General features: G+C 35.7%; 1 protein-coding gene across 3 annotated transcripts in view; it reads right to left on the reverse strand.

The window, feature by feature from the left end:
• Positions 1 to 22,231, reverse strand: part of LOC6051665 (calcium/calmodulin-dependent protein kinase type II alpha chain) — a 119,408-nt gene that overhangs the window by 28,259 nt on the left and 68,918 nt on the right. The window contains exon 1 of one of the 3 annotated variants that reach the window (XM_038266812.1): positions 19,964 to 20,446. The exons of the other annotated variants lie outside the window; for them this stretch is intronic. The gene's annotated coding sequence lies outside the window, so the exon portion shown is untranslated. Of the gene's footprint in view, positions 1 to 19,963; positions 20,447 to 22,231 lie in introns of those variants that run through there. 3 annotated transcript variants of the gene reach the window in all.

Below are 22,231 nucleotides of genomic sequence, written 5' to 3' on the forward strand. Positions count from 1 at the left end.
TTTAACAAAAAAAAATTCCCAAGGGTATTCTAATCGAGGCGAATGCATTGGGCCACGCCCATTTTTCTAATATCGGCTTAGTTCTTTTTTCTTCCAACACTCTGTCGAGTGTTGCCATTTGCGCTGACAGTTCAAACGAACACTCACGAAAAGTGGCATTTATTGGGAAAGTTCCCTGGCATCGCTGGCTGTGCTGCTGGTGGTGTTGACGGCCAGCCTTTGTTCTTTTTTGCCTTCGTCTCTCGCTCGGTTTTCTTCAGCCTTCGATTGGAATGCAAAGTGAAAATTGAAACGTCAAACGACTTGGCGCGTTTGTTTTTGATGGCGCTTGCTAATTTATTACATTTTTCGGGATTATTCTTCAAGTGAGTGCCTTACTAATGATCAAAAGAACATGTTGCCGGTAGTTGGAAGCAATTTCATATCTTAAGCGCCGTGAAAAAGTAAGCGAAAGTGAAAAGTTAATTTTGGCGATATTCATTAAGCGTTTGAGGGATTCTCGTGTGTGTCACTGTGTGTGCCAACAAAATGATGAGAAGTGGTTTCGCAAAATACAAATTATGATCAAAAGTGCATTAAATGTGATCTTTTTGGCCAGTAAGTGGCATACATTTGCGTGCTTACTCGAGGCGGTGCTGTTGCTGGTAAGTTTATAGCCCAAATAGTATTTTTGGAGCTTTAATCGAGCATCAAACTCTCCATATGACGAAGATAGGTGTTTGATTGGAAAGGGTAGATTTCCCCTATGTCAATGATTTTTTGCACAACCTGGAAACTTCTGAAAAGTTGGCATTTGATGTCCTCTAAAACATATTAGAAAATAAAGAAAAAAATAAAAATAGTGATTTTTTGCAAATCAAGTTTTAGTTACAAAAAGTTAAATGAAAAAAACTCAATTTTTTTCACCGTGTATCAAATTCCTTCCAAAGATACAGATTTTTGAATTTTCACATATCATTTTTGTATGGATAGCTGCCAAATTTGTATTTTGTATTTGTATTTTATATGAACAAACTAATAATGCAAAATGGCTTCTTTGGGCATACCGAACTCACCAAAAAAGTTTTAGCGGGATTAAAAAATACAAAAATTATAATTAAAAAAAGACCGATTGCGTAGGGAACTGGTCAGTCGTTTAAAATTTTATTTCGAGAAAATAGTTTGAATGCTGTAAAGTAATAATTGTGTGCAAATAACAATCAAACGGGAAAATAAATGTTTCACTGAAAATCAATCAATCAAGAATATAAAACTTCACAGAATAAAGAATAAATAAAAGATGAAGTTGATGTTTGGCAAGCAGAAATATTTGAAAAAAAAAAAAACCCTGTCGCTCAAATCGGGATGGCACTGTTCACAGTAAAAAAATGTGTAAATTTGGAAGAATGATTATTAACTCTTTATAATGTAATTTTAACTCAATTTAGACTGTAAAAGTAACATTACACCAGAATAGTGCTCTCTAGTCTTAGTCCAGACTAGAAGGTCTTTAAAAAGTTCACTTCGGATAATCAAATCACTTTTTCACTGTCCACCCCAAAACTACTCAAAAATGACTTTGTAATTTTAAATCTAAAATGGCCGTGAAACCAAATTAAGAAAAAAAGAAAAATAATGTATGATAGCAAACATTAATTATGATTTCAGGCGGCAGGTGATGTAAAACTTTACTTTTTCGAAGAGCTCAAAACGATCCGAGTGGAACCAATTTACTGTGTTTGATGTAAGCTTTTCTCCAACATTGAAGCATTGAGAAGCCGTTTGTAAATAGTGGCATCATGTCACAGAAGCACGGATCTTGTCATGGTCGACGTCTGCCGGTGTTCCGTTGTCCGTCACTATCGTGACACACGCTGGTGCTTCCTAACATACCCTCCTCCTCTTCTCAAACACTCCTCACCATCAACAACCAGATGATGATGTTCTAAAAGTAGAAATATTTTGATTTCATCCAATACTCTTGAACACTATTTTTAGCCAACGCCGCCGCCGCCGCCACCGCATGGTGTTTTCCCACTTTTCCCTCCTCTTTCCTCTTTCCTCTTTCCACCTCCTTTTTGTGTGTGTGTTTTTCCGATGTTTAGCACTCGCTCTTTCTCTCTTTTTCTATATATATATACGAAAAGCGTTTAAGGAACAAGCTCTGGGGGATGTGGAAATATGCTGCAGAAAGAAATATCTTTCGCTGGAAATTCGTACACACACTAACACACAGAGTGGTCAGAAAAGTGCTAAAAAATTGGTTATCTTAGGCGCGAGAGACGCGGCTGGAATTTGGCTTAATTTAGCAAAACACGCAACTCTGCCAAGATAAACTTGAACCAGGAGAAAGGAGAGACACAAAAAAAATACGTGTGAGAAGATATATTTGGAATGGGGTCTGTTGTTGATCAAAGTGGCGCTCGAAAAGAGTTTTTCCCAATGGTTTAAAGCTGTTATTTTGATTTTTTTTACCCCCTCTTTGACGACATTTGTTGCGTACACGAGTTCTGACGGTGAGATCATCCACCGATTCGACCGCCGCACAAATTGGAAACATTATTTTAACACTTCATTTGAGGGGGCTTGAACTTGAGTTATGTATATCGAAAAGATATGGATTTTCCGGAAATGGTAACACATTGATTGATACGAATATCTTTTGGTTTTGATTCATTGCCATTTTTTTATATAAAGTTTTAAATCATTGCCATTTTTTTTAAATAAAGCATTAAAAGCATCAATACTAACGGTCCTTTTAATTAAATTCAATACTTTATTTATACACGCAGAAAAAATCAAGATATTTGAAACAACAGCACTAGTCGTTAGGTGTAAAAAGATACACATCGTTACATATAAAAGAAGATTTGTTTTACGTTGAAACGAAGAATTGCCGTAATCACAAACTAAATTTCGTTTGTTTTCACAAGGCGAATCAATTTTAATATTTCGTAAACATAAACTCGAAACTTAGTTCAGTTTAAACACTTATTTTTTAAAGCAAATTCTACGGAGTATTTCTTTTCAGTCAATCGAATTTATCTTTTGAAACAAACATAGATAGAAATCTCCAGTTTGACAACTGGACTTATGAAAATTTTGTCCTTAGGTGACAAATCACGTGTTTCTCAACAGGAGTGCTAGGTAAGTTGCCTCAATAAGTTTTTGAAAACCACTTTCGTAACCACCAGAAGCAGAAGCAGGAAACGTACGGAGTTGGAGTGCCGGAAAGGGTCAGGCAGTTCTCGTTATCTTCCCACCCTGGAGCTGGGTTGGTTCACCGAGATACGTACGAAGAAGCTGAGTATTTAACAAAACCGTTTCCGAGTGTTTACCAAATGCTGTCCGCCATTGTGCAACATTTTGTTGTGATCATGAAAAGCAATAAATGTTTTATTTGATTTAACATTGTAATCAAATCATTGCTCCGCTGAAATTAATTGGGCATGTAACGAGATGTGAACATCTCGATAAATGATCAATTGAATCCAATGGAGCAGTATTATCAATTATTTTCCGAAATAAAAAAATAAAACCCGTTCAAAACAACGAAACAAAACCTTGCAAACAAAACATTTTTTACGGTTAAAGCTAATGAATAATAATTTGCATTAGACAGATATCGTTGTTTGATTCTACTGATTGTATTTCTCTATTGTCAGCTGTCAAAATAAAATAAAGGAGAAAATCATTAATTTAAACGATGTTTCGTTTGAAGTTACTGACAAATACGGTCTTATTCGGCATTGTTTATCAAAAATAAATTTTGCATTATGTTATGATATGTTATGTAAGATTACTTGAACACAATGTCAAGCTGGTATAGGCGTTTATTCCTTCCACCCTTTACCTGTCTGGTAGCCGAGCAGACTAAGGCGCCAGTCCTCTCTGATGTACTGGGTTTGAATCCCGTCGGTTACAACTTTGTGTGTGTGTAGAAAACAAGTGTACATGCAGTGTGTGATATTAACTGACTTTTCTTTTGCATGCGATTTTACCATCGGGTTTTTTTGCTGTGTACACTAGAACATGTTTGAAAAATTGAATTTAGAATTCAACTCTTTCCGGGTTCAAGAATACTTTGTGAGAAAAAATATTTATAAAATGCTACAAATTCGATTTGAATGTACCAAAAAAATTACTTAATCCACCTTTAGGTGGTTGCTGCCTTCCTCCCATTCACATGGTGAAAACATTCCGTAAGAATTGCTCAATCTCCCTTAACATCTGTTAAATTATTAGGGTTGTCAAATCTTCAATCTTTTGCACACATTGGAAAGATCTTTTTATTATCCATCCAATCCATGGGTCGTAAGACAGATCCGGACAACATTTTTATCAAAATATCTGAGATCCACCCTTCAAAAAGTTTATAAATAACACTCAAGTGCATATAACTTTTGATGGGGTTGCTACTAAACTTTATAATATTCAATTCTTATAAGACCTTAAGGTGAAGCCGTTGATCATTTTCGAAGAAAATTGATCATCACTATAAAATATTCTGTATTAAATTCAATTTAACGAATTTCTGCACCAAAATGAATCAGCATGTGCCGGTTGTTGCCTTTTTGAAGCCACTGAAGGAATTTTTGATCTAAATCAAATGTGCTTCAAAATTTATATAATTTTGTGGTACAGTCATTGACGTCCTAGTTGGCAATCATTGATAAATGATGATTTCCATAACTTTACAAGGAATGGGATAATCGTTACCAAAATGAATCAGCATGTGTAAAGCACTATTATAAACAACTTGTTGAAGAAATTTTGTCAAAATATTGAAAGTGACGCAAAATTTATATCTTTGAACGAAAAATCATGACAATGATAGAAGTCTTCACGTTAAGATGGATCGAATGAGACCAAAACAGTGAAAATCGGTTCAACCAGTGCCGAAATAATTGAGTGATAATTTTTTGGTGCCCACATCCACATTCATTTTTCGAGTGACTTTATAGCCTTTCCTCTGTAAAATGAGGAAGGCAAATCGCACCTTTCATTCAATACCACGGCATTAATTGCAAAATTTCGCCACCTGCTGCTTAACCTCATTATTGGCAACCCAGATTACCGCTCTTTCTCTCACCATTTTCACCTTAAACTCAACATACGCAGTGTGGAGATGGCGGGATCGCGATTACGCAAGACGCGCGCCGCAACCTTAAATTGTGCCGCTCACACCGGCTCAACCTGTCCGTCAGAGTCAGTGTCCAACTCCCAACCTCGCGGAATCAGATAATCTCTGCACGTTCCACGCATAACCAATTGGCCAAAATGACACTCTAGAGCCGCCTTCCAGCCATGTTGAACACTTGTTAATTGGAATCGATTTTCGGCTTCAATGCGCGCCGGCCGCGGGGCTCTTTGATGGAATTGTCCAAAAGTGGAACTGCTCGAAAAGTGGTCGAAAAGTTTCGTGTAACGTCTCTAGACCTCCCAGCGAATTTGGCCTGATTGGAAGCATTTAAGTTTGTTAAGGGAAATGCATTTAGTGAGTTGGTTAAATACTACGAGTATTTAATTCATTTTTTTAAAAACATTTACAGTAATCTTATGGTTTAAAAAAAAGGTTTCTTCTAAAACCATTAATAACTGCTCTGCTGAGCAACCGCACTGTGCCTCACTTTCACTTGCTCTCTTCCTCACCTGGCCGATCAATCTATCCGTCCCACGTGGAGAGCCGCCGCCGTGGTCGATTCCATTTCTGGCCAAACCAACTTCCCCAACTAGTTTGTCCGGCTAGCGCTCCTAGTCGCTCCAGCCACTAAGTGTTATAAAATTTGCTTCAATTTCGTTTTTTGGCACTGCGACGCGCGCTGAAACGTGATTGGAGATTGATCTCCGTCGCGGACTGTTGTTCTGTCCTTAATGGGTTTTGTGGTTGTGGCCAGCCACACACACACACACACACACTATCTTGGCATGTTAATCAACCGGCCGAATAATCTTGTCGACGGCGGCAGCATCCCCAAATTGGTACCGATCAACAGCTGTGGGGTGCAAAAGTTGTTTGGGAGTTGGGTGTAGGGAATTGAATTTCGTGCGGACAATTGATTTGGGTTTTTTGTTCCTTATTTTGGAAACCCGTTTGTTATGGGAAATCAATTTATCAAAAGAAAAACTGTCCTGGTCCTGGTTAAGGTATTAAGCTTGAATGTACGCCCAAGTAACATTTTAAGCTCTATCAAAGCTGTCACAATCGCTATAAAACCTATCAGCCAAAACCAACTTTACAACCACTAAGTCGTAACAGCCTCCCCAGAACGCCGATAAACCTCTGTTAAAACCCAAAAGGACCACGACATTGCCATTGGGTTTTCAAGACTCTCTTTTAAAAGTTTCATAAAACCTTATTGAAAGCCATTTAGCTTTTATAGTCACAAGGTTTTATGTCCGAGGCATAAAACCCTGTTAGAACCTATTAATTAGAGCAATTCCATGTCAACATCATACATCCAATTGAAATGTGGTCAAAGACAAACTTATGGGAAATTTGACGAGCTTTCCGTTAAACATATTTTCGAGACTAAAAAATTAAGTCTGCTATGTAGAAATTGCCAAAAACCGTCAAAAAACCTATTTTTTCAACATTTTTATTTTTAAAACCACTGTAGCTTCACAAAGAATTGGACTTAGGACAATGGTCAATATGGAGACTTTTATATAAAATTGTCTGGAGAATCGACTCTCGTGTTCGGTTTTTGAAAATTTTGACGTTTAGAGCACTTTTGAAAAAAAAAAAAACAGTTTCAGTAAATGATTTTTGTATTTTTTTAGGTGAGGTGTTCCATCCTGCATTTTTCGTGAGTCTTTTTGTAACATCTTAGGCTATTTTCATAAAAATTATGAAGGAAAAAAAATCGTGGGCTCACCTTCAAATTTGACTTTTAAACTTAAAAATCAAAAAATCACATAAAAGTGGAGTGCTTTTTTCTTTCAGTGATTTTTTTTCGGAAAGCCCGTCAAATTTCCTACAAGTTTGTCTTTGACCACTTTTTGATACGATGCAATGGCTTCGAGATACAGCAATATTTAAATTACAGAATACAAAAATATTTAAAACACTTACGCCCTACTCAAATGTCATTATCGAGTGTTACTGGCTCCATATACACAAAAATGGCTTTTTTGCAATTCCGTCGTGAAACTATTTACTTTTCCTGTCACTCTTGAACAACGAAACAGCCTGCTTTTCAGGACCAAAAATATCAGAATCGAATAGTAACCCTTTTCAAAACAAATGCTGAAAAGTTCTACTTTTCAGCATTGAAATGGATGCTGAAAAGTTGAACTTTTCAGCACTTGTTTCGAAAAGTTATACGTATCAACATTTTTTTTTATTTAAACGATCAATTGACAAAATACACGAATAGAGGGTGACGAGCTGGAATTCCCGGGAAAAATTTCCCGGGAAATCGACAATTTTTGGACCTCTCGATTCCCGGGAAATTTGGTCGAGAGTCCCGAGAAATTTTCTACTTATAAATATCGAAGCAAAATGTTATAAACTAATCAGAAAAAAACATTTCAAAATTCAAAATGTCCTAGAACATTGGATGTTCCATGTTCAAGTTCGAATAAACCTATGCTCCTCTAATCTTGTTATTTAGAAAGTGTAAATTTTAATTTGTCGAAAATTCCAATAACTATAATTGAGAGAAGCCCAAAAAAATGTGGAGCCCAAAATTTACCTTAAAGTAGCAGTTACATCCCAGAAATGAAATACAGTCCAGACTCGATTATCCGAAGTTTCGATTATCCGAAGGTTTGTATGGGACTTCGGATAATGGAATCACGAACAATTTTTTTTTTCGTATTTCAACATCAAATTCGAGTTCTGCAACAACACTTTAGTAAAATTTGAATCTTGGATTTAAAAATTTCCTAATAATCTTAGAGTAGTTTGGAGTAGTTTAAAGAATCAAAAATAAGACAGCGAAATTTTTTTTTGTCGAGATTCGATTATCTGAAGTTTCATTTATTCGAAGTGAAATTTTGTTGCATAAAGTTTTTTTTGTTAAGTTATTTTTATTTTTTATTTCTAAGAGGGAACACCCTTTTCAATAAGTTCAATTTCCATATCCTCATTTAGTCATTTTTGTGTTTCTCATCAACCCCAATATTTGATTATATATTAGAAGAAAAAATTCTAGAATTCTGTAAAGATTGTCTTAATCTTTGTTAAAGTCCAATATTTGTGAACATTCGCATTTCCTGATAAATGTAAATATTTCTTCAATGAATATTTCCAGTTTACCTTTAAAAGAAAAAAAAAACATGTTCAAATAGTTGTTTTAAGTCGATACTGGGAACTTATATATTTGCTATTTTTTAACTTCACGAAAATCTAATAACAAGCTTGTGCAACTTTTGAAAAATCACTCTGTGCGAATTATGATTCGTAAAATTTTCAACTACAATTTTGAGTCCCCAAAAGCTCAAAAAACGATCTTGTATATACAGATTCTAAGAAAAATTCTAAAGGTTGAACTAGTTCCTTAAAATAATGAGGCTTCTTAAATTAACATTTCTTTGATTAAGTGTGAATTATTTGTAACTGAATTTATTGAAAAGAAACAATTTTATGACCTTTCCTTATAAAATTATTGGCACTATTGGCATAGTAAAAAAAATCCCGGGTCCCGGGAATTCCCGGGAAATGACCAAATTCAACTCTCGATTCCCGGGAAATTGAAAATCTCGAGAAATTGAAAATCGTCACCCTCTAGTTGCGGTGAATGCCCAAATAAAACTATTAAGCAATCAAGATGCTTCCATAAAACCTTAATAAAACTAGCTGGTGGCTATTTTTTTTTCTTAACTTATTTTTTATTAGGTCCTTTTAGGTGCTGTGACCAGGTTGGGACCGAGGATCAGTAAAACAATATATAATAACAAAAAAAAAAAACTCCTTAAATTCCATACTTGGAGATCATGTAACTGACGAGGGTTACTTGGTCCAAGCGGGTCTTGCAGGTCTTGAATAGCTGGTGGCTAGTTGGTTTAAAAATGTTACTTGGGCGTCTGCAAACAAGACAAACTTTGACAACCCAAAATTTCATCAACTTGTTCATGTTTCTTTTGTTATAATTTTTAACAAGGGTTAAGAAATAGGTTTTATAGGAAAAACCCTGTTTTGTTTACATTTTGTAGCACACAAAGCAGATTTCATGATAGATTTGGCGTCTTCGGAAATGTTGTAGGTTATAATTAGGACTTGGATTCTTTTTTTTTATCTTTTTATCACTAACAGTTCAGTTCCCAAAATATTTTTTTTTTTCAAAAGATCGAAAAATTGGTCCAAAATTTTTTCAATTTTATTTTTCGATGTAAAATCAAATTTGCAATCAAAAAGTACTTCAGTGAAATTTTGATAAAGTGCACCGTTTTCAAGTTAAATCCATTTTTAGGTGACTTTTTTGAAAATAGTCGCAATTTTTCATTTTTTTAAATTAGTGCACATGTTGGCCCACCTCTGAAAAAAATAAAAAAAAATAAACCAAGACTAACATTTCAAAAGGACCAAACATTCAATATAACGCCCTTTAAAATATTGTTTTCGAAAAGATCGGAAAATTTTACGAATGTTTCATATTTTAACATTGAAAATCGGACCATTAGTTGCTGAGATATCGACATTAGAAAATGGTGTGTTGTTTGGGTGGAACTTAGAAAACATCAATTTTCCTTTTTTTAAACCTTTGTATGGCAATATCTCAGCAACGAAGGGTCGTATCAACAAAGTTTAAAAATGCAAAATAAAGAAAATTTTCTAAGCTTTTCAAAAATATTTTTTTCAGAGGTGGGCAAACATGTGCACTAGCCTGTCCCATTTTGAGGTCATGTCGAGAAATTTCAGGTGCTCACTTCTTAAATGATAGATTATGATGTTAGGAACAATGCTTTCTTAGACAAGAAAAAATAATAAAATACTTTCTCGCACCCCCTAGTCAATTTACTGAAAAAAGTCACTTTTTTGAACAAATTTTCTAAAATCGCTTTGAATCAATACAAAAACTGTTTCGATCAGGTGTGTATTATCTTCAAACGATAGGTTTTTGTCCATAGATTAAGATGCACTATCAATATTGGACCAAAATTTGAGTTTTTGGACTCTCCCAGGCGGATTTGTGTCGAAAAAATCGCATTTTTTAGAAACTTTTTTCAGAATGTGCATTTAATTTAGGGTAGCCTATTTTTCCCAGTGAAACCAATCCATGCAGCTTGTAGGAAATTTCATGGCGAACATTCTTCTCACTGAGAAAATCCAATTTCGACACTCCAGAGCCGAGATATTTGAGTTTTAGTGAGGAAAAAAGGGCCAATTTTCAAAATTTCTCAGAATTCAGAAGCAAGGCCTACTAATTACACGATGTAGCAAGCATATGTCTCAAAGGTCAGGGTATGCTTTAAATAGTAATTTTGACCGCTGAATCCGAATCTGAAATCAAATTTCGTGTAAACAGTGATGTTTTGGAGCTACACCCTTTTGGAATGTTATTTGCGTGTTTAAGAGGCAGTTTTTGTAAATATTGCTCGGTTTGTTCTAGAGGTCGTATCGAGGTGCTCCGATTTGGATGAAACTTTCAGCGTTTGTTTGTCTATACATGGGATGAACTCATGCCAAATATGAACCCTCTACGACAAAGGGAAGTGGGGTAAAACGGGCATTGAAGTTTGAGGTCCAAAAAACATTGCAACTCTCTTATAAGAGAGTTGGAATTCATGAAGTTTTACGGAAATGCGAGCAATTTTAAGATTTTTTATGTTTTTTGGACCTCAAACTTCAATGCCCGTTTTACCCCACTTCCCTTTGTCGTAGAGGGTTCATATTTGGCATGAGTTCATCTCATGTATAGACAAACAAACGCTGAAAGTTTCATCCAAATCGGAGCACCTCGATACGACCTCTAGAACAAACCGAGCAATATTTACAAAAACTGCCTCTTAAACACGCAAATAACATTCCAAAAGGGTGTAGCTCCAAAACATCAGTTTACACGAAATTTGATTTCAGATTCGGATTCAGCGATCAAAATTACTATATAAAGCATACCCTGACCTTTGAGACATATGCTTTCTACATCGTGTAATTAGTAGGCCTTGCTTCTGAATTCTGAGAAATTTTGAAAATTGGCCCTTTTTTCCTCACTAAAACTCAAATATCTCGGCTCTGGAGTGTCGAAATTGGATTTTCTCAGAGAGAAAAATGTTCGCCATGAAATTTCCTACAAGCTGCATGGATTGGTTTCACTGGGAAAAATAGGCTACCCTAAATTAAATGAACATTTCTGAAAAAAGTTTCTAAAAAATTCGATTTTTTCGACACAAATCCGCCTGGGAGAGTCCAAAAACTCAAATTTTGGTCCAATATTGATAGTGCATCTTAATCTATGGACAAAAACCTATCGTTTGAAGATAATACACACCTGATCGAAACAGTTTTTGTATTGATTCCAAGCGATTTTAGAAAATTTGTTCAAAAAAGTGACTTTTTTCAGTAAATCGACTAGGGGGTGCGAGAAAGTATTTTATTATTTTTTCATGTCTGAGAAAACGTTGTTCCTAACATCATAATCTATCATTTAAGAAGTGAGCACCTGAAATTTCTCGACATGACCTCAAAATGGGACAGGCTAATGTGCACTATTTAAAAAAAAAAATAAAAACTGCGACTATTTTCAAAAAAGTCACCTAAAAAGGATTTAACTTGAAAACGGAGCACTTTATCAAAATTTCACTAAAATACTTTTTGGTGGCAAATTTGATTCTACATCAAAAAATGAAGTTGAATAAAATTTGCGACCAATTTTTCGATTTTTTGAAAAAATAGTATTGATTAAAAAAATAGTATTTGATTCAAAAATTCATAACTCGCTCAAAGTTTTGCACAACCTGGAAATTTCTGAAAAGTTGTTCTCTAAAACATATCAAAAAATAAAAAAAAATAAAAATAGTGTTTTTTTGCAAATTAAGTTTTAGTGACAAAAAGTTAAATAAAAAATCACCAAATTTTTTTTTACCGTGTATCATTTTTTTCAGTGTAGTCCATATCCATACCTACAACTTTGCCGAAGACACCAAATCGATCAAAAAAATCCTTCAAAAGATCCAGATTTTTGAATTTTCATACATCATTTTTGTATGGCCAGCTGCCAAATTTGTATGGAAATTTATATGGACAAACTGATGATGCAAAATGGCTTCTTTGGGCATACTGAAGGCACTTAAAAAGTTTCAGTCGGATTAAAAAATACAAAAATTAAAATTTAAGAAAAAAGACCGGTTTGGTAGAGAACTGCTCTTTTGCCAAAAATGAGGGTCTCCTAAAGTTATTTTTGTTGAAAAAAGAGTTTTTCTCAGTGTCACGCCTAACCAACCTAGTCAACTAAATTCCAATCCCAACATGGAATTCAAATTCCGTCTGAAACGGAATTCGTATACGCTTCGAATTAGATTCCATTTCAGAACTCAAATTTAGCTAACTGGGTATGTTCAATTCGCGATATCTCTGAAACTTTTAATTTGTTTTTCAATGTTTGAAAAATAATCTATGGGGAAATTCTCAGCAATTTTCTTTAAAAATAGTTTCGGTTTTTCGAATCAAGAATAACTATTTGTTTCAAGTTTCATCCTAATTAAAAAAAAAATGTTTCAAAACAATTGGCAGACTTCTAGAGAATTACTCAGGTTTTGCTACAGTCCAGCCTCGATTATCCGAAGCCTCGATTATCCGAAGCCTCGATTATCCGAAGCCTCGATTATCCGAAGCCTCGATTATCCGTAGCCTCGATTTTCCTTTTTTCTTTTTTTTCTTTTTTTTTTCTTTTTCTTGTTTTAAACATCAAATTCTGCAACCCCATTTTAGTCAAATTTGACTAGTTGATTGCCTACTAAATAATAAAATGCATGTTTTCAATATTTCAAAGCCGCCATATTGACCACCATCTTGGATTTAAAAGTTTTAAATCACTTTAACGTAATTTAGGGGTCATTCTCGACAATAAAAAATTAGGCATCGAAAAAAAAAATTTTTTTTTCGAGATTCGATTATCCGAAGTTTCAATTATTCGAAGTGATTTTTACGAGGCCTTCAGATAATCGAGTCTGGACTGTATATCTTCGAAACTAAGGCAACAATTGATATCATTCGATTAATTTCCTGGAATATTGTCGATAAAAGGGAAGAAGTAAAAATTTCAGACAGTTGATGTGATTTTAATTGTTTATGACTTGAGAGCATTTCATGGAGTATTTTTGTGTTCATCCAAAACTGGTCGAAAAACGTCTATGTTTGCAAATTGTGACCAGGTAATAGATAGTTAGGAATATAATTAGGAAAGCTAAAATCTTTTTAAAAGTTCTTATTAACTTTTTTTTAAATTTATTTTTTACTTTTCAGGTTTTTTAAATATCCCTGATTCAAGGCGATTCAAAAACACCTAATAAGCAAAAAATAAAGAATAAAATTAAATATGTTGGACTTCCGGAATTTTCTAAGCCCCTGATCGAAACAAGATAAATCTTTCTGTTCTTTCCAGCGCAATATCGACACGTCGTAAATAATTCCGCACCATAAGACAACAGAGCTCTTTATGCTACTTCGCAACTGCGGTTCTCTCACCACAGAGCACCCGGCCAAATACTCTCCGAGGAATTCCGATTCGCCAAAATTGATAAACTGAGCGGATTTGGTGCGTGTGCGTGTGACTTTTCTGGTTCGATCTCTCGCACCAGCTGGTGCTGCTGCTCCACGAGCGACGTTTTTCTGAGCCTATTTTATTGTCGTTATTATACTTTGGCCTTCTGGTCGGTGTTTGTGTCTTCCAAATTTGTTGTTTATTCTCGTGTTTCTCCACAGAGGTGTTCTTTTATTTTGCAGATAGCATAAAAAAAAGTAGAAAAATATCGTCATTTTGAACTTACACAATATACAAAGACACAAACACGCGCGTTGCAAATGATAAGCAAAAAGCCACATTCCCAGAAGGTTCGCAAAATTGTTTGCCTCTTCTCTTCTGTACATACGGGGGCACGAATATTCTGATCGAACAAACGCACACACACACACACGTTCAATACACGTGGCAGAGCGCGCACAGATTGTCAATAAATTGGTTCGATTTTGTGTACTCGAGAAGGTTGCCGTTTTCTACGAACAACTGAAACCTTTCTTCGGAATGATGCTTACCCCTTGCGCTTGTAGTAACGGAGGCAAACACGTTCGAAGCTGGGCGAAAGGCTTGATTTTCTAGGAAAAAGAAAAACAGTCACTGGAAGGTTTGAGTTTTGCTGGGGTACAATGTTTGACGAGGCTTGACATTTAAAGCATCCGGTAAAATTCCAGGGAAATGAGTTGATTTGAAGTATTATTATTCCGTGGTTTTAAATATTGAATTATTTACCCGTGTGGTTTTAAATTTCTGCCAATATTCTTCTTCATCGAAGTTTAAACACTGTTTTGCAATCATTAGTTTCCAAAATATCCAAGTAGGGGAAATTCTCGTATGTTTGGCAGGTTAAGCACTCGCTCCGAACTCCATTCAATTTGCTGATTGTCACTATTTAAGCAACTAATTTTGCTAAACTTTTGATAGAAACTTGCTTGCTCACTTCTTATTGAGCTATTTATCACTCGATTTCAGTTTAATTAGCTTTGATTGAATGTCAAAGTTCTGACCAGCCAACATTAGAGGCACACTGGAATTAGATGCTGTTCCCCTATTGAATGTTATTTTTTGCGTAAAAAAAAAATATTTTCACTCTAAACATGCTAAATTTAACAATGCAGAAAATTGCATTTTAGATTGTTTTCAGTCGATTTGACTTCTGTTCTTGCTGTTGCTGTTTGTAAGAATGAAAAACCACACAAAAATTGTTACAAAATTATTGATATTTAAAAAAACAGAATGGAAAAAACAACAAAATGTTGCAAAATCATTGATGTTTTAAAGAATTCACAACTTTCCACTATTTTTTTTTATTGAAATTAGACAATTTCAAATTATGATTTTTTGTCCTTAAGCGACCTTTTGTCCATTCGACCTTTTCTCAAAATGGCTTAACAATCGCAGTTTTTTGCAAACAAGACAAAAAAAGCAAAAGGTGGTTATGTGACAGACATGACCAATATTGAAAACACGTTGTTTGATAATAATAATTCAAAAAGTCTATTCCAGTCTGTCTGTTGGATCTGAATCGGGTCCTGAAATTAAGCTTAAATTGCTGGTATTATTGTTCACAACGATAAAGCTTTTTTGTTTGAGTACAGGCCAGACTCGATTATCCGAAGGCCTCAGAAAAATCTCACTTCGGATAATCGAATCACAAAAAAATTTTTTTTCTTTGTCTTAGGGTACGTTATCCATTAGTGGACCCCGTTCCAGTAGTGAACCCTCTGAAGGGTTTTTGATGAAAAAATCAATATAATCCCAATTTAAAGCGTGTTTTTGTCTGCAAATCTTTTATTTGGCATGTTCAGCATAATTTTAAACAATGTTGACTGACATTGAATTGTTCTTTTTGCCAAAATAAGTGTTGTGAGTTCGACATCTGAAATCAGACATGGCCTTTAGCATTTTCACAACAAAACAGCATTTTTATTTTATGATTGAATTATCTATCCAATCATTTTTTGACTGACTGGACTGGTTCAGTAAGTCGAAATAATGTAAGTTTAAGGAACTATACTAAAATAAAGCGAAAAGCTGCTCATTTTCAAGCAAAAATTAGGGGGTCCAATACTGCCCACCATTGAAAAAACGGCTAATATCCACTTTTGGCAAAAACGAGATATTAGCACCAGGTGGTAGAGGACGTTCCAACGCATCTTCTGGAACTTGAATTTTACTGAAATAGTGTCTAGACTTGGCTGCCGATGCGAAAAACCAAACGGCTAATATGCCACTCTTATGGGAAATTACCTTGACGGAGATTTTGTGTCAAACACTAAAACGCGTTTTTCTCTGAATACTTGATTTGGCATAATAGCCGAATTTTCAATTATGGGCAGAATATAGGACAACGAAAATCCAAACTTTTCCAAAAGTGGACCCCTGTTAATTTAACCTTCAAAAATGAAGGAAACTGTGTATTTTTTTTAGTTTCTCTTAAACATGCTTGTTGTAATCAACCTCATTGCATTTTTTTTCAATCATGAGTATAAATATAGCTGTTTTCATGTTAAAAGTATCAAAAATGCTGAAGCCGAAAGAATTTATAATTAATAAAAAAAAAAAACTATAGTCAATTGTACTTAATTGAAGCATCATAATTACAGTTTGAAATGATAGTTTTATAATAGTAAATCAATAAGAAAACATTTATTGAAAATTAACATGCGTAGTTTAATCAGCAACAGCAAACAAATCTATGGTTTTGTTTCGGTCAACTATTTATGCAATTAATGTGGAAATGTGCATCAAAATTACTTTTTTTTAATCATTTTAATGTTTACAGTTGTTTTTTAAAAACTTTTTTTTTAATTTGGCTATTTTTCTGCTCATAAACAAATTACTGATGAAACAAATAGTCAAAATTGTTCAAAAGACTTCAGATTTCATTGTGCTTAAAATATTGAAAAATGCTTGTCGGCTCTAGTAGGGGATTCACTAAAGGTTAAAATACCCTATTTTTTATTTTCGAGCTTTAAAGTGATTAAAATTTTTTAAATTCAAGATGGCGACCAAAATGGCGGTTCCGGAATACTGAAAAATTGCATTTGATGATTTTCAAGGTAATCAACCATTTAAATTTGACGGAAACGGGGTCGCAGAACTCGAATTTGATATTAAAAATAAGAAAATTTAAAAACCAGCTAGCCACCACCTAGTTTTATTGAGGTTTTATAAGAGCATCTTGATTGCTTTATAGTTTTATTTAGGCATTCATCGCAACCAATAAGCAAGAGCTAATTAATAGGTTCTAACAAGGTTTTGTGCCTCGGACAGAAAACCTTGTGACAATAAAAACTAAACGGCTTTTAATAAGGTTTTATGTAAGTTTTAAGAGAGTCTTGAAAACCCAATGGCAATGTCATGCCAAACGGTTTTATCGCATGCTTTTTTAAAACCTGGGGTGTTTTAGCTGTCAAGTGCAATTAGGCGTGTAAAAAGCTTACTTAAAACCATGAGCTCCTGAAAAAGCATTTAACACGGCCCATTAGTATTGCATAAATATGGCGCTAAACGCGTGTTCTTATTGAATTTGATTGACCGCCATCTTGGTAGAAAAAATAGAAAACTAAAACATTTGATTTAAATTCGATGAAAACACACATGCTGAATTTCTGGTGTTTAAAAATATTTTGAACATTTTTTTCAAAGAATTGCAATAAAATATTTTGTAACTTTAAACACTATGATTACAAAATATTGATTTTTGATGAAGCGAGTTGTTGGCTCTATCTCCCCTACACTTATCAATAAAATTTCAATCGCAGCTGAATTTGAGCCATCAATTGAGAGAAATAAGCTTTCAAATTATTTGGATTACATCTAATATCTATTATTTATTATCGCCATTTTTGACATCCATCTCCATAATTTCATTTGGCAAGACGAAGACTTATTTAATTTTGCAAAAATAAAACCTATTTGGCATAAGACGTTTCAAGACGTATGAAATGTCATTTTTCCATAACTCCTGACTAGGTTTTAACGAAGGTTTTATCAAGGCTTTGAGGATGTTGTTAGGATTCAGTTGTAAAGCCTTGAACTCCTATGTAGGTTTTATAAATAGGCCGTAGCAACCTTTTGCGGAGGTCCTTCTGGGTTTTAAGTGGGGTTTATCAAGGTTCTGGGGAGTTTGTTACGACTAAGGGGTTTTAATGTTGGTTTTGGCTGATAGGTTTTATAGCGGTTGTGACAGCTTTGATAAAGCCTAAAATGTTACTTGGGATACAAATCTTCGGATAGTTCGGATAGTCGAACTTCGGATAATCGAGGCTTCGGATAATCGAGTCTGGACTATACAATGACCCTTTGTAGGACCGCAAAGGATTTAAGATGGATTTTTAATTCAATTTAAAAAAAAGTCCTTTCTTGGCAGAAAGCATCCACCTTGACAGCATGTTCCAAGGGGACCATTTGTCAGAAATGATTTTTACTGGTATTTTTATCGCTGTGCATACATAAAAATTGACATTAGGGCTTCATGCAGTGATGGAAGAATCATCATCGAAAGAAAATCTGTTGACGCTCACCGAATGAAAAAATCGGAAGGGAACACGGCTCTCCTCTTTCACGCACGAAAGATCGGTAAAAAGAATCTCGAGAAATCATCATCTTGATTATTCAGCGGAACATCCCTTTCACTACTACACTTGCAGGTGTGACGTGACGTGTCAAAAAACGACCTTGCATTTTTTTTATAGACGGGCAATGTGTGTTAACAAAACAAAATAAACAGTTTTAAGTGGTGCAAACAAGGAAATTCTCAAAAAATCTTCAACTAATTTATTTTATTTTATTTTGGAAGTTTGGTAGCGATTTTCTTTTGCATGTTTTGCTTCCTTGCTCTTTTGCGGGTGAAGAAAGTTTGCTGGCTTTAGAACTATATTGTGGTCCATTTTGTCGAAATAACTGTACAAAAGCTATTCATATGTTGTATCACATTGACCTTTTTATTGGCGCACTGATTTTCATCCAATTGTATTGAGGATCAAACCTGCGTCGGCCCTAAATTTCTCATTTGGTTTTGACAGGCATTCAAATAAGAATAAGGGCAATTAAATATTATCATGTGGGCAAGGCAATCACTAGGTAAATATCAAAAATTAATGCTCCGGTGAAAAGGTCATTTCTGGAGCAACATTTGAAAGGGGCGGTACGACGTTGCTCCAGATTTATGCAACCTTGCCTAAACTCGCAAAGTTCCGTGAATGTCTCCCCGTCGGATCATCTCTGAGGGCTCATTCTTGGTTCAACTTTCAACTGATGTTTTTATTTAACAGCTTCAAAATTCAGCTCAAAATTCATAATGAGCCAGATTTGGCGAACCAGTTGAGCAAACAAAACCTCAAGAACGATTCCCCGTTGATTCACCACCAAACAAACCAGTCTGATCTCAGTCACTCCAGTCAAGAAGTGTACTGCTCCAAACATCCAGGCAGTATAGTACTTCACCAGCCAGCTTCAGCAATCTTCTCCGGCTGAACCTGGTTGAAGGTCATGCATGACGCTGTGGACGCCGCCAACGACGACTCTAACGGCGGTGATGTAACTCTCTCTCTCTTGTCTTGTTGACTGTTGTAGGCCCCAAACGTGTGAACGTGAAACAATCCACTTGTGTGTCGTGTCGTGATTACCCACTTGTGCTGCTGCTGCTGCTGCAGCAGCAGTGCAATTTAAATTAATCGAAAGTGCACTTATTTTTCCTCGCTGGCAACACTGCCCCCTCGAATCCTGGGAGGCAAAAACAAGTCCCAAAAAAAGAAAACTTCACACGCAGACATTGACGCGATTTGCGCGAGATTACACGCAGAGAAGAGCAGTCTTTGTGCTTTTTTTTTGTTTGTACTTGCCCCGCAGGAGGTGTGTGCGCGTAACTTTGGCGTGTAACTCGTGTCGCTCTCCTGATCAATTATTTATACCGCGGCTTCTTCCTCTACCGGGGGGCTTCCTTCCCAGAATGTCATAGACCAAAGTTCAAGACTAAGCACGAGTTGAGTGGCGAAATCGGCGAATAACAAAACCTGGCAACACTGCTGTCAAAGTGACAGCTGTCAAGCAGGTGAGCTGTTATTGGTCTTGAAAGCCGTTCTATGGCTTAATCGTTGACGAATGTCGCATAAAAGAGAAGAGCAAAAATCTGTTTTCAATACACAAGAGCACTGGCAGAGTGATAAGAGCACCCAGGCTTTGTGTGCTGCTCCCCAGTGCGCAAAGAAGACGAAGAAGAATTCGTGTACGTGATTGACAAGAAGGCTCTGCTGAATCCTTGTGGGGATGAGCTGAAAAAAAAAAACGAGAGGTTGTACCTTGTAACACGAAATGTAAACGCCGGAACACACTGGTACAAAATCCACACACGAAGAATCACAGTTGGCTGGATTTGGTCACACACTTGGAATCGATTTCCGACGCAGCACCAGATTTCCGGATGGCATTACATTACACAGTGAGTAAGAGAGAAACGAAGAGCGAGAGCATCCGAGCTGAGAGCTGCCAATCTTCAATATCTCGAAGGGACAACTATTGCACTATTTTTTTATTATACACTAACAAGCACCATTTCCGGTTATTCCTGAACCTGCCAGAGCACCGTTTTTTCGACCCCCCGAGGATCCTAGTTTCGACCCATGCACACGTAAATCCGGCCCAGCGGCGAACGCGCGATTCCGAAACAGGGCAAGAAAAAAAATCCTCCAACTCTTCTTCCTCTTATTCCGACGACGGAACTCGCGAACCCGGTTTTGGTGGACAACTCCGCACGGCCCCGCCACTGGTGATAAACTGAGAGTGATGTTCCTTTTTCGCAACGCTGAAAGCGCCCCCCCGTCCGAACTGCGTCAACTCTTGACAGTTTTTTTTGTTGTTTCTCTCTCACTTGGAGAGAAGATTCCCCACAATCAGAGAGAGAGGGAGCGAACCGCTCACAACTTGGGGAGCGAAAACAGTCGGGCGATAAGGAATCTCGCGCGAGAGAGCTTGGGGGAGCGTCAGTGTTGCCAGTTCGGGCCAGACAGGATGGGAAAGGCCAAGCCCCCCAGTTTTTTTTTAAGTTTGAACTTGGACAACATTCGAATACAAACGAAGGGAGAGTTTTGTTGTTCGAGAGAGGAATGCAATGTAGAGACGCACTAACACTAGTGTGAAGCTGAAGTGGCGGCTAGCATCTCTATATTTGTGTGGAGGAAAACCGATTAGAGATATGAAACTGGATACATCCGTAGTGAGCTTTTCTCGAGTGATGGAAACGCTTGGTGCGTTGTCTGAATTGCGCCAAGCGTCGTTCTTCTTCAAACTTTAAGCCATCATTAATTTCATTTTAAACTTGAAGACTTTCCAGAAACATAAGATTACTAAAAGCTGTATTGTTTAAATAAGCAAAAAAAAAACACTTCTCTGGAATTTTGCTGTGTAAACATTTCATAAGCAGATTCGAAAAATTTAGAGAGCTTTTGCAAATACCGTTCTTCACCATCGTTTGAACCACTCGCGCGTAATGAGTGTGTATTAGGGCTTATAAAGAATTGCTTTCATTATCATGAAGTAACGTGTGTAAGTAGCCAGCAGGCATGCAGAAATGCCACTCTCAAATTAGAATAAAACAATTGCTCGAGTATTGCGGGGAAGGCTTTGGGCGTTCTTTTTGGCTTTGATTATTATGTTTATTTTTAACCTTGAATTTCTTCTCTTTTATTGTTTTTTTTTTAATTCATTAAAAATGCCTTTTGCAACGAGTCCTTAAAATCGTTGATTGAAACAAAACCTGGTTTAAAATCGGTTTTAAGGACTCCGTGCGAAATGGGTGTAACAGAACGGGGCCGTCCATAAACCACGTCGTCTTTATTGATTTTAGATTTGGAAAATTATAAACGGTCCATAGAACCTTCCAAATATCAATGAATTTATGAAAATATTTATTTCCTAAAGTTCCAAAATTCACTTTAATTTAATTAATCGAAAAAATTACAATAATCCATGTATTGAAAATAGGTTTAAATTAATTGTACAAGTGTTTCAATTTAAATTAAATTTCAAGCTATAATATTTTTTTGCCTTTTAATTTTTTATGTTATTTAAAAAAAAGGGGAATTATGTATATTTGCAATGGCCTAATCTCGTTTCTAAAAGAAAAAAAAAAATATAAATGGGTCATTCCAGGTCAACTGGGTACACTTTTCGACTCGACATTCGTCGATTTGGACCAAACTTGGAGGGAACATTCATCTGTCGATACTTGACAAAAATCCCAAGTTTGGTGCTGATTGGACCAATCTTCTATTTTTGGCACCGCCCTCTTTTTTGACGATTTTCTAAAAAACTTTTTTTCTATTAATCATAGATTTGAAACTAGCTGAGCAAAAGACTTGTCCTAGGAATTCGATAAAAATAAAATTTTAACCCTTGAAAGCCCTTTAACATTTTATTTTCACGGTTTATGTATGAAAAATTAGTTTTGACCAATTCCTTATATTTTTATTTGTTTTATGTTATCACCATCGTGTTTGCTGGACAATTTTACATAAACCTCAATGTAAACCTCAAACTAAAATGAACTATTGGCGAGATACTGCGATTTT

This window comes from Culex quinquefasciatus, chromosome 1 (assembly GCF_015732765.1).
Source record: "Culex quinquefasciatus strain JHB chromosome 1, VPISU_Cqui_1.0_pri_paternal, whole genome shotgun sequence".
In the NCBI taxonomy this organism is placed as follows: Eukaryota; Metazoa; Arthropoda; class Insecta; order Diptera; family Culicidae; genus Culex; species Culex quinquefasciatus.